This window comes from Mercenaria mercenaria, chromosome 17, assembly GCF_021730395.1.
Source record: "Mercenaria mercenaria strain notata chromosome 17, MADL_Memer_1, whole genome shotgun sequence".
NCBI lineage: Eukaryota > Metazoa > Mollusca > Bivalvia > Venerida > Veneridae > Mercenaria > Mercenaria mercenaria.
In genome coordinates, this window is record NC_069377.1 from 12,926,855 (window position 1) to 12,940,415 (window position 13,561).

At 36.8% G+C, this 13,561-nt stretch overlaps 1 protein-coding gene across 1 annotated transcript in view; it reads left to right on the forward strand.

The window, feature by feature from the left end:
- LOC123537206 (uncharacterized) overlaps positions 1-13,561 on the forward strand; it is a 48,096-nt gene that overhangs the window by 12,616 nt on the left and 21,919 nt on the right. The gene's annotated exons all lie outside the window — the stretch shown is intronic.

The following is a 13,561-nucleotide window of genomic DNA, read 5'->3' on the forward strand; positions in this document are numbered from 1 at the left end:
AATGTGACTGCAGCATGAACACTTAAAAGTACAAGTAAAATAGCTATATTTTGCAATATGGATTCCAATGAACCACACAAACCACACCTTTTAAAGGACAAGTGATTCTAGGGCAGTGTCTTTTCTCTTGGGACTGTATCACAAACTTTTTATACTTCTTCAAGTACTTTTTTGACATATATTTTTGAGCAGGAAGCTTAAAGATATCTAAATATTCAAATTTTAATGTAACTCTTGCTTCCAATTCAACTTTTGAGAAACTGAATCAGTGAAAAACATCTGAAATGAATTAAACATTATCAGTAGTCACATAAAAGGACAAATAAAACAGACAAAACTTGCATCCCACAGACTGTCATTGCTTCAAGGAAAAGAGAAAAAGTTTCCATATATAATGCAGAAGGTTGTAGGAGCAAATTTTAAGTTATGCCTGTATAAAAGAATATATTTCTGTGTCCTACCTTTACTGTTCTTCAACAATAACCACTCTGGTACTGTCAGTAATAGGTTTCCTCCAGTCTTGTCATAAAATCATCATGGAACCATAACCGGTCAAGTCTGTATGGAGACCTAAATAAAAGAATTATAGAAAAAGCCTTATACATTCATCTTACACTCCACCCCTCCTAATGTCCTACACAAAAAGAAAATTCTGCCTCAAAGCAGACACCAAATACTGCAAGTATCACCTTAGTCACATGCAATCACCTGTTTAAAATAATACCTTTGCCAACATAAGGCACCCCTGGTGCTGATTATGACTGAAAATATCTACTTACTGGACTAAATTCCTGTAATTTTATTGCTGAACAACCTTATAGGCTTTGATTATCCTAAATCAATCAAACAGAAGAATGTACAATAACAAAATCTTTCTCCAGAATCAGTTCTTTCACTTAATTCACAAGTGTAGAAAATTTTCTTTAGGTCAGAAACTCCTATTACTTTTTCCATAAACTTCCATTATAAGAAATGGCCCTGTCACATGCCCCAAAATTGAGAAATGACCATGAAAATGTGATTCTTTCAGCAGTTCAGCATTTCAGACACATAAAAACAGCAATTTTATGTAGACCATGGCTTATTTTCCTACTTTATTTTAGGGTAGAGCACTAAACAGTACATAAAGCATAATCCATTCCTCTCTATCTTTATTGATAAATGTACTGCTAAAATAAACCAAAGTCACTAGTATTGTTCGTATATCACTAGTAAATCACCAATCACTGTTCTTATAAAACCTTACTAAATCATCACCATATAGGTAAATCCGTAGAAACTCGGACAAAATTCGAATGAACAAACTTGACAGATTGCTATGCTTTACTAAATGGCGATAGCTTCCTTTGCATTACTTCCCTTTACTTACAACAGCATTAGTTTCCCATTTCGTATCCAGTTGCACTGTAATGTCTGAAGCATTCCGTAAATTACGAAGAAAGTGTACCTTCGGGTGAAACGGCATGACTGGGACAGTGTAGCTGAAATTCGGACATGCTGTAGTAGAAACTCGGACATGTATTTTTATGCCCCCGAAGGGAGGCATATTAATTTTCAACTGTCCGTCCGTTCGTTAGTTCGTTCTTCGTTTGTTAGTTTGTTCGTTCGTCACAACGTTAACTTTTTGCATGAAGGCACTTTACTCGCGAACCACTACACCCAGGACCTTCAAACTTCCATGCTGATAGTACTTATTGAGTACACTACCCCTTCTGACTTTGGGGTCACCAGATCAAAGGTCAAGGTCACAGGGGCCAACGTTAACTTTTTGCATGAAGGCACTTTACTCGCGAAGCACTGCACCCAGGACCTTCAAACTTCACATGCTTATAGTACTTATTGAGTACACTACCCCTACTGACTTTGGGATCACCAGATCAAACGTCAAGGTCACAGGGGCCAACGTTAACTTTTTTCAAGTAGGCACTTTACTCGCGAACCACTTCACTCAGGACCTTCAAACTTCAAATGCTGATAGTATTTATTGAGTACACCACCCCTACTGACTTTGGGGTCACCAGATCAAAGGTCACGATCACAGGGGCCAACGTTAACTTTTTGCATGAAGGCACTTTACTCGCGAACCACTTCACCCAGGACCTTCAAACTTCACCTGCTTATAGTACTTATTGAGTACACCACCCCTACTGACTTTGGGGTCACCAGGTCAAAGGTCAAGGTAACCAGATCAAAGGTCAATGTGCTGCGGGGGCATTTGTCACCATTAGTGACAGCTCTTGTTTAGTTGTCAAAACTCGGACATAACACGATTTTTTAAAAATGAACAACTGTAAGCGCATAGTTATCATGAAATTATTTGAGTGTGTATGTAATTGTCTAGGGGTACGTATCCGTACCTCTAGATTCTGATTCTAGAGCTACGGATCCGTGCCCCTTGACAATCCTGTTAGGTGTTTTCTAGGGGTAAAGACCTTATTTTTCCAGATGTTGTGTGTTATTTACATCTTAAAGTTTATATATTTAAATTAGATTTAACCAATATTAAACTAAAACTTGAATCTAAATTGTTCATAGATACCAGAATTCTCCCGATTGCTAACATTTTCATTCGAACTTAATAACCGAGTAACACCAAATAAATAACGAAGTATCAAACTGGCACAAAATGATCTTGAGATATGTTTTGCCATACCATTTATAATAACGACTATATGTAGTATTTACGTTTTCCGCACATTTGGCGACCATTACCAATATATCCATGTTTTCATTTCCTTCAATTCATATCCGTTAATTAATCTTAAAACAGACCGTTCCATGGTGCGGATTATTTATTATCACATTACAACATAAACGGGTACACATGCTTAACCAATTCACTGTTTCTGCTGAATTTCAAAATTAGCTTGATTTTATTGACAGGTTATTTTACAATAAATTAATAAGCACGAAACGATTCCCTCGTTTGTTCCTTGATATTGGAAGAAAAAGTAAATACTCAAGAGAATTTGGGTGTCTGTAAACCATTTTGATTAAAGCTGAAGATTTATATTGATATTTTATATAATTGCGATGTCTGTTGTTAATGAATATGTCTGTGGTTTGTATGATGCACGTTCTTAATCAAAATTATACGTATGGTACGTACATGACTGTAACTGATTTTGATATGTTTCATGTCATTTTCCTTGAAGTTTCCTACTATAAATTGACATGAACTTTGGCCTAACAATATACTTTACTTACACAATCAAGGTATTGGACCCCTAATAGTAATGTTTAAAAATAGCATTTGCTCGGTATATTCTTAAAGTTGACCATGTTTCGCACTGTGTTTGAACTTTTAAACAACTTTTACCGTGCCGTTTTTTTGTAAATTTTGTACAATTTATGGTATTTCCTCAAGCTCAAGTACAGACAAATTTCAATGTGATGGTCACTATCTAAAACGTTTGGACCAGAGAATTCATTACAGCATTAATTTTGATGAAAGAAACATCAGACTATTGTTAAACAATTATAAAACACAAAATAATACTGTAAATATCATTATTTTAGTGTGCCTCAAGTAAACAGATTTAATGAGACAGAATCCTAACTCCAACATTGAAAAATTAAGGTCGAATCCTGTGGGTCTGTTTTGAATTTTGCTCACTTCATTCAAAAATAATCTTGGGGCAGAAGTAAAACCTACCTGCATGTAACTCAGTATTTTTAAAGATGTCTAACTTTACCCCTCCTGATTCAGAGGTAAATTCACTTTGAACAGCAAGAAATCGCTTATAAAATGAAAATTTTCCACTTTTGTACAATACATCTATAATAAGTCTTGAAAGAAGTAAAAACTTAATAGAAAAAGGGAAAATATGGAAAACAAAATTTTGTCCAAGTGGGGCTTGAACCTACCCCCCCCCCCCCCCCCCCAGTCAAAGAAGGTTTATGGTAGTAATTGAATACTCTTCAAAAAGGAGGTACTCTATTATGGGTCCAATACCTAGTACTTATCAAAGGACTCCGTTCATACATTTTTACGATGTTTTTCTTTTCTTTCTAGGCTATGGATAAGGCATAGAGATATTGATAGGTTATGATAGGGTAGGGCTAGGCTAGGCTAGGGTAATGGGATAGGGACAGGGGTATCTATAAGGGTAGAGGTAGGCTAGGCTAGTCTAGGGTAGCCTACACTTTGCTAGGTTAGGGCAGTAGGGTGTCGGGGAATTAGGGGATGGGGTTGGGTAGGGTAGGTAGGGTGGTGGGTAGGGGGTATGGTAGGGTAGGGGTAAGTAGGGGTAGGGTTTGGGTAAGGTAGGGCAGGGCAGCATAGGGTAGGGTAGGCGATAGGGTATGGTACGTATGGGTACGGTAGGGATAGGGTAGTAGGGATAGGGGCTGAGGGTAGGGTATGGTAGATTAAATATACTCTGCAAAATAAATAAGTGATGAATAAATTGTGACCTCAAATGAGGTGACCTTTACCTGATGAACACAAAAATAATTGGTCCAATTTTATTTTTTTTTAAAGTGCAAAACTGCTGATATATTTTATTTTGGTACTAGAGCAGGTAGATATATGTCGTAGCTACAAAATGACACCCCAAGCCTGATTTTGTATTACCATATATGATGACACGTAACAATAGCCACACACCATATCAACATAGGTTAAATAGGTTAAAGGTGAAAGGATAATCCCTAGAGGTCACACAAAATATGCAGGTCAACTACAGCTAAAACATGAAAGTTCAGGATTTAGACAAAATTTTACAGATCTGCACCCTCGTTCGAGCCTCTGTACCATCACATATACCTTTACTACACATGGTCCGACTGGTATGGATCCTAGCTACTGTTTAAAACCATATTTGGGTATATTGGGTACCATTTATGATCAGGACATGGAATATATGGAGGACTGTTGTAGTCAAAACGGCTTTATTTTGATCATTTTTAAGGGTTTCGACCCAGTTGGATCCCCAATGACCAGAACATATACCAATGTGATATTTCAAGAGGTAGGTATGGACTTTGGCTACCTGATGAGACCAAGTTCAAGTAACTGTCATACCTGTAGGGGTCATGGCAGGTCATATAAGGTCACCGGGTAGTGTTCAAACTTGGCAAATATGACAATTTTGACAATGTCTGAAAGGCTTTACACCGGGTTCGAACCCCTATGACCACGATATATACAAGTATCATACATGGTTGTATAGGTATGGGTCGTGGCTAAAGAATGAGACCTAGTCTAGGATAGCTAGAGGGGTCTAGACAGGTACTACAAGATTACCGGGTAGTGTTCGAACTTAGGAAAAATGACTATTTTGACCATGTCTGAGATGTTTTCGTTAAAGGTCAAGCCTCTGTGGACCAAATGTCTACCCTTATTATACATGATTGTATAGGTATAAATCCTGGCTATCGATAGAGACTATGTTCAAGTACTTTGTGTAGCCATGGGGTCGCGGCGGGACATAGAAGAACACCATTTGGTTTTCTAAGTTCTTATTTTGACCATATTTAAGAGGTTTTCGACCGGGTTCGAGCCCATATGCTACAGTAATATATTTATATTATACATGGTCATATAAGTGTGAGTCCTGGGTATCGAATGAGGCCACACAAAAGTACCTTGGATAGCCCTAGACGTCAGGGCAAGTCATATACGGATACCAAGTAGGGTTCTAAACGGTTTTTCTGACCCTGTCTGGGAGGTTTTCGACCCAACTGAATCCCTTTTGACCAAAAATTGTAACACTTTGATATACATGGCAGACTTGGTTGGGGTCCTGGCTATAGATTAAAACCATGTTCGAACACCTCGGTGAGCCAGGTATCACGGGAGGAAATACATAGAGGTACGGTATTGTAATTGTAAGTGAATTTCAATTGATATTGACACTATGTCAAATTTTGTCCCTTGTTCGAGTCTCTACACCCTGGGTACCTGCTAGTTACAAGACCATATGACACCATCGGAGCTCATGACAGGTCTCAGAATATGTTCAAAGTTGTTATATGCGGTAGGGTGCTGGCCAAGACTAAGCTAGTCCGACCAATTGCTCCAATGGTGTCGTTGCACTCAGTGAAGATATTACTTAAATCCCTAGGGCTGCTTTGACTACTCAGAAAAGTTCTTTTTTTTTTGAGAATATTGCCGGACTTTGACCTATAACCTTGACCCCTAGCCGACCGGGTTTGTCTTTTTCATTTAGATATTGGGTTGTTCTTTCCAACAAGGTATCATTTATTATTTCGGACATCAGGTAATGAAGTTATGGCTTGTTCAATATAGCCCACCCCTCTATTTAATACATTATGAAAAAATACAAGTTTTTACGAAAAATAGTACATTTTTAGAGGTTTTCCCGACGAAAGCGTCGGCAGTAAAGCTGCAAAAAATACATATCTGTTTATACAATGTTTTGAATCAATTTTTAAAAGTTATTTCAACAAAATATCTTTTGTCTGTGATATTCTACAAAAAATTGAAATTAATGAAAAACGTGAACATTTTCCGTACGGAAAAGTACGGTATTACAGGTTTTAAACTAAATTACGTACAGACGGACGAACATTTATTATCTATTTTGTTACTTACTTTTAGATATTACTAGTTTCTATCAAAATCAATGTTTACTTGTATTTATTTGTGCCTGATAATCAATTTATCGACATGTATTCCTTATTTAACGGCTAAAATTTTACCGGAAAATTGGAAAAGTTCAATAATAATTCCTGACAGCATATCCGTCGGGGATAAAAAGATCTTTACATATGTGTTTAGACATTAGTTCCATCTACTTAGTAAAAGAAATTTTAGTGCGATATGTTACTCCATTATAAGTTGAAGTTGATGAAATTTTCGGGAAAAAATGAGTCTAAAATTACCGTTTTACGGTCCCTATAGCAAGTCTATAGACCGTACAGACGGACAAAACTTACACAAAAGTATTTATTTCCGTAGAAATAATAGTTATGTAGCAAAGCGTGTTACTTCTGAGCCTTAGTTGATGTAAAATAAAATTTATTTAGACAAATAAGGTGCATTTTGGTGCTTTTTATGCCTTTGGGCATGGTACCCATGTTCGAGCCCGGACGACCCTTAGGGTCGGGTTTCAACCCTAACTTTTACCTTTATTGAAAAGCCCTTGAATATTTCTACAAAGACATGCAACCTTTTTGAGATTTCTTTAGAACTTTTAAACATTCGGAAGCAACATTCACATACGCATCAAAACATTAGATAAAAATTTCAAAATAGAGGTATCATTATCGAAAAATCTACGTTTTAATTTTTCCAGCCAAAATGATGTAAACAAAAACAATGATTCAGGCTAGAGTATCTGGATAGAGTGATCCTTTAAGTTTTTAATGTTTATGGATGGGTCATAACAGTCATCTTAAAGTACATTTTCATATACTATATTCAGATTACTGCAGAAAATTAGATGATTTTCATCAGTGTTGTGGCTTTAAACGGCAAAGATACGGAAATACACGGAAGACTTCTTTTTAACATATTGCCTTGAGTCCATTTGATGGGAAATCGCAAACTATTAAAATAACTTTCAATAAGACTTTCTGTGAGTTCATATGCTGATTTTTTCGGTAATCAAATGTTGTACTAACACCAGATGGCCTCAACAATATTCAGGACATTTAATAATCAGTGTGTGTGTGTGTGTAGGCGGGGGGGGGGGGGGGGGGGGGGGGGGGGGGGGGGGGGGGGGGGGGGGGGGGGTGTAAGTGTTGGGAAAGTGAGCATCTTTTGTTAATTGGTGGTAATTGCCAAAATCTGCTGAAAATTCTGATAATTTGGTGTAATGCATATAATATCTATCGCGGCCCGTATATTCGTAAAGAATATATAAGTCTGAGGCAGATATTTTTTAAGATCTTTTCTAAGGTAGAAAACAAATAATTTCAACAACAAGTAGCACTGGTAAAAGAATAGTAAGGTAACAAGAGTACAGACACGCCTCATTCATTAAAAGGTGCATACATCCGATAATACTGTTTTCAACAGACATATCAATTGAATACTTTCAATTAGTACGTACATGCATCTGCAACAAACATTCCACATTTATACTATTTTCAATGAACAACTATTAAACATTTCAAAACCTGAAATACATTCAGTCCGTTAAATGCTTATAATACTTGTCTTTGACTGGAATATACATTTAGTTAACTTGTGACTTACATACTAGTCATTTTACAACAAGAATTTTTAAAAATGTTTAATCAAATGCAAAAAGACAATACCAAATACTTTTTCTTGTTTCAGGATGAAAATTTATGTCACAGAAAATATCAACTGCTGTAGTCATTGAATTACTATACAGCCATTTATCCAGATACATAAGAGTCAGAAGACTGTTCAACAGACTAGTGATATTTAAGGGAAAAAATAGAGACTTAATGACATACAGTCATATATTAGGCATTCTACAGCACGATGAAAAAAAAAAAACTTTTAATTTCTTAAATCAGCTTTAATATAAATATTCATTAATACAAAAAACAACAACAACAAAAAGTTACAATAATATACATTATTACACATTAAAACCTGAATTTCTTCTTCTGTCTATTCCGTCTGGGTCTGTGTACATTGGCTGACTTAGGCTGCAGGTGGTCTTCATGGTCAGTATTCGTCCATCCTGTAGATGTATTTGTTCTGTTTCTTGTTATTCTAGAGTTCTGGTGTTCAAAGTTGATGTTTATATTTTCTGGTTTTGCTTGTTTCTGGATTTCCCTTCGTTGATGGACGGCCAGACGAGCCATGGATCCCGCCAAGAAATCCGAAGATGCGTCCCTGAATAGTAGTCTTGGATCTAAGGATTTCCTGGCTGGCACCTTCATCCTTCTTGGCGGGAACTCAGGGGTCCTCTGGACCTCCACCCCCGAGATTACATGAGTGGTATCTGGCTTTGGAATAGGACAGTGATCAGCCTGATGTATTTGTTGGTCTGGATGTGTGCTGTCTAGTAGAATGGTCACAGTTGCTGGTGATCGTGGTTCTGTTGGTGGAGTGTCGACTGTAGATGGCGATGATGCGTCTGGTTCTTTAGTAGTTGGTACGTTGGTGGGAAAATCTTGCGGAATGATATTTACTTCTGGCAGTGGTGATGGCAGTTGTTTTACAGTATGCACATCAACATCCTTGGTGTGGGGATGTTTGTGCAACCAAGTGCCTCCGTTGAACATCTGTTCTCTTCTTTGGAAGAACATATTGTTTTCCTGTACACAGAGAACACATCACTTGTTGGTTGGCCGTGGCGGTCATCTTTGTGTCTGATGAGGTTGAACCTCCTCAGAATTATAATAAAGACCACATGACTTGCAGTGGAAAGCAGTACTGGTATTAAGAACAGTACCAGAAGAAGTTCTCTTTGAATAGCCGCCGGTTTCTTTTTGCCACGCCGGTATTTTGCAAATTCAGCCCATATTCAGCGCCGTAGCCACACTGAGGCAAACCGAGGCAGTTGCCTCGGTTAAAATTTGAGAGGCAAAAACAAAAGAAGAGTAAAAAGTAGGCCTTTCACACTGATGAAAATTTCAGTTATAAAAGTTCAGAGAAGTATATTAATATCATGAGAATATAACATAATATATCTGCCTCATGACATCATTGAGGCAAGGTGAGGCGGAAATCCATATTGATAGCCTTGTCCATGCCCCCTCCCCAAAGTTGGCTGAGAAGTGAGCTACTCATCAAAGTCGAACCCAATTGTGTATTATATTTATCAAATTTAAATCCAAAAATGCACCAGAGGTCACTATTTCATACAGAATTTTCAAAATGTTTCAGGGAAAAAGCCCCCTGAAAATGAGGGTGAATCCCCTTTCATACCTTAAAATTCAGACCAAAAAAGGCACTAGAGGCCACCATTTCATACTTGTAATTCATTTTTTTCAGGGGGAGAGCCCCCTGACCCCCTAAATTGAGAAGATCCCCCTACAGTACCTCAAATTTTAGACCAAACAATGCACCATAGGCCACCATTTCGTATCTGTATTTCAAAATAAGAGAACCATCTGACCACCACTAAACTGAAGGGGAATCCCCTCCAATACCTTAAAATTCAGACCAAAAAAATGCACCAGAGGCCACCATTTCATAGTTATCTTTACACCAACATGGACACAGTCCCCCTCCAGTACCTACCCCCTCCCGGGTTATAAACTAATAAACTACTAGTATACTAAACAAGAGGACCATGATGGTCCTGAATCACTCACCTGTCCCCACATGACCCAATTTTCATGAAGATCCTTTGAAAAAAATGGCCTCTAGAGAGGTCACGAGGTTTTTCTATTATTTGACCTAAAGATCTAGTTTTTAAAGGCATGTGACCCAGTTTCAAAATTGATCTAGATATCATCAAGGTGAACATTCTGACCAATTTTCATGAAGATCTATTGAAAAGTATGGCCTCTAGACAGGTCACAAGGTTTTTCTATTTTAAGACCTACTGACCTAGTTTTTGACCGCACATGACCCAGTTTTGAACTTGACCTAGATATCATCAAGATAAACATTCTGACCAACTTTCATAAAGATCCCATGAAAAATGTGACATCTAGAGTGGTCACAAGCAAAAGTTTACGGACGGACGAACGAACGGACGTCCACGGACGCACGGACGACGGACGCCACGCGATCACAAAAGCTCACCTTGTCACTATGTGACAGGTGAGCTAAAAAAGCATTTTGTATGTCTTACTGATGGTTTTCTGATTTTATTGCCTTTCAATTACAAAAAATGATTGTATCCGAGACTATATTAGAATAGGATAAATCCCCAATTATCCTTGTTATAAATATATTTTTTCTTAAAATATGAACGTTCTGTGAAATATAGGGCTAAAGGGACGATTTTACTGTGATATAAAACAGTTTGAGAGTGCTTCAGACCGCACCAGAGACGTCCTGGGGAAAAAATCCGGGAGGCATGCCCCCGGATCCCCCTAGGTTGCCTCGGTTAAAATTTGTGTCTGGCTACGGCACTGATATTTATACGCGCTTTACAAAAATGAAAATTGCCTTAAATTGTTACATTAACCCACCTATTTTAAAGTTAGTATGTTTTGATATAATATCATTACTAGTTTTTTGTAAATAAGTACGAGAAAATTGAATTTGCCATGGCAAAACCTTTTGCCATGGCAAGAAAATTCTTAATTTTGCCATGGTATTTTTTTTTCATTTTTCTTAAAAAATGATTTTAACTATTTCTAAACGTATGTATAGGTAAAAATATGATGTTCCATATTAATTTCTTAGTTTTTTGACATTCTGAAAAAGATTACAATGAAAAGAACATTTTTAACTACTAGTCAATCTTTGTAAATAAAATAATTTAAGCAAAACTGTGATTTTGATTTTTGCTATCTTTCTACTTGTACTTTCTGTATTATAACTTTTTTACAATTGCTGCAGGTCAGTCTACTGTTCTTTTTTTTTTTTTTTTTTTTTTTTTATTTGTATTTAAGGTTAAAATCTTGCTTAAAAGAGTCAGCTTTTCAATTGTACATCTGATTACTAAGTCACTGGTTGTATAACTAAACAGGAATTTATATCAGCAGTAGAATGCACATGTATGTTCAGTAAAAAAATGCTTTGGGCACATTTATGTTAATCGGTATATGCCACACGGAATGGCTACACGGCATGACACGTCTTAATAACTGTATTCGCATCTCGGTACAAAATCTGCGACGGTATAATCTATTGGGTCTGACAGGTTTCTTTATTGGAGTTTAATGCAAATCAGCGGTCAAAACATATAAGCAACACAATAAAGTACATGGCAAATGGCATCTTCACTGAATTACTGTCTTTGGTACCAAGACAGCTGTACTGAAATACTATAATTATTAACAATATCTTATATGAAACAAACTACAAAATATATGTACATGTAGTGGTCATGGTAATATGACAAAAATATTCTGTCACAACTGATATAATACAACTGGGCATATTTATACACTTATCAGACATTTTTTTTTGTCTGTAATTATAGATACACTTCAGATATTGTATGGTTTTAACTTGTTATGGTGTACATTAACCCTAAGCCTGTTGGCGGCAGATGATTCTGCCTTTGCGACCAGTGCAGACCAAGATCAGCCTGCACATCCGTGCAGTCTGATCATGGTCTGCACTGTTCGCTATTTAGTCAGTAAATTTTCAGTGCAAACCCCTTTAAATAATAATTGGTACTGTCCAAATTGAAAGATGGACCAGTCCATTATAGAAATATAGCAGGGTAAGGGTTAAAGACTTTCCCAGTCTTTACATTTATAATCTGTAATACAAGAGTAGAAATCACTTTTGCTACTCTAAAGGGTCCCAACCACCTAAAACTTAGTTTTGGGCTAAGTCCTTTCTTTTTGGTAAACACCTTAGCTCATACTAGGTCATTTTCCTTGTAAGTGATTAAATTTAAACGGGTATCATATTCATGTTTCTGTTGTTTTGCTGCTGTCAGCATAGCTTGACGTGCTTGCTCATGGTATTTTCTAAGGTACTGTTGAACCTTCTGGACATAATATTCACTTGAAAGATCTAAATTGCCTTGGGGTCCATGACCATACAGAATGTCAATAGGTAATCTTGGATTGTGTCCAAACATCATCTGGTAAGGTGTTTTACCAGTACTTGCATGAAATGATGATCTGTATGCTATAAGTAATACTGGTATCCAGTCATCCAAGTCTTTCTGGTTTACTGTTATGTATTTACTTAACATGTCTTCAAATACTGCGGTTTATTCTTTCTATAAGACCACAGGTCTCTGGGTTAAAGGCTGTTGACCTAAGTTTAACAATGCCCAGTCGTTTACATAATTCCTGAAATAAATTTGATTCAAATTGGCGGCCTTGGTCAGTCACTATTTTAGTCATTAGGCCATCTCTACATATAAATTCATTGACTAACACCTTAGCTATTGTATCAAGTTTTACACTGGTAATGAGTTCATTTCAACCCACTTGGTAAAATAACACTGTGCAGACAAAATGTACTTATTTCCCCTGTGAGTTAAAGGTAAAGGACCTATCAGGTCCATTCCAACCTTCTCTAAAGGTACACCAGTAAAATTTGACTTTAATAATGGTGCTTTTGAGGCTCTGTAAGGCATATTTCGACCTTGACATTTAATACATGTTCTACAATGATTGGTCACATCTTGTTTACAGTTAACCCAGTAAAAATTCTGTTTTAATCTTCGATATGATTTCTTTTCCCTTAAATGTCCTGCAGTTTTATGGTCAAGTATGTATTTCAGAACTGATTCTCTAACAGCCTGTGGCACTAAAATCAGGAATTGCTCCTCCCCCAAGTTATTTGTATGTACTCTGTACAAGACATTATTATGTATAACTAAGCTTGGCCATTGAGACCAGTATGACCCCTACTTTCGTTACATTAATGGGAAAACAAGTTTTTGTAACGTAGGATTATTTGTATATAGGCGGGCCTCAAAAACTGAGTTGTCATTTTGAACATTTACAGTAAAAAAAATGTGTCTTAATAAAAATAAGGTTAACGTCCACGGAGTTTGTCATCAATCTTTCGGAGCAAACT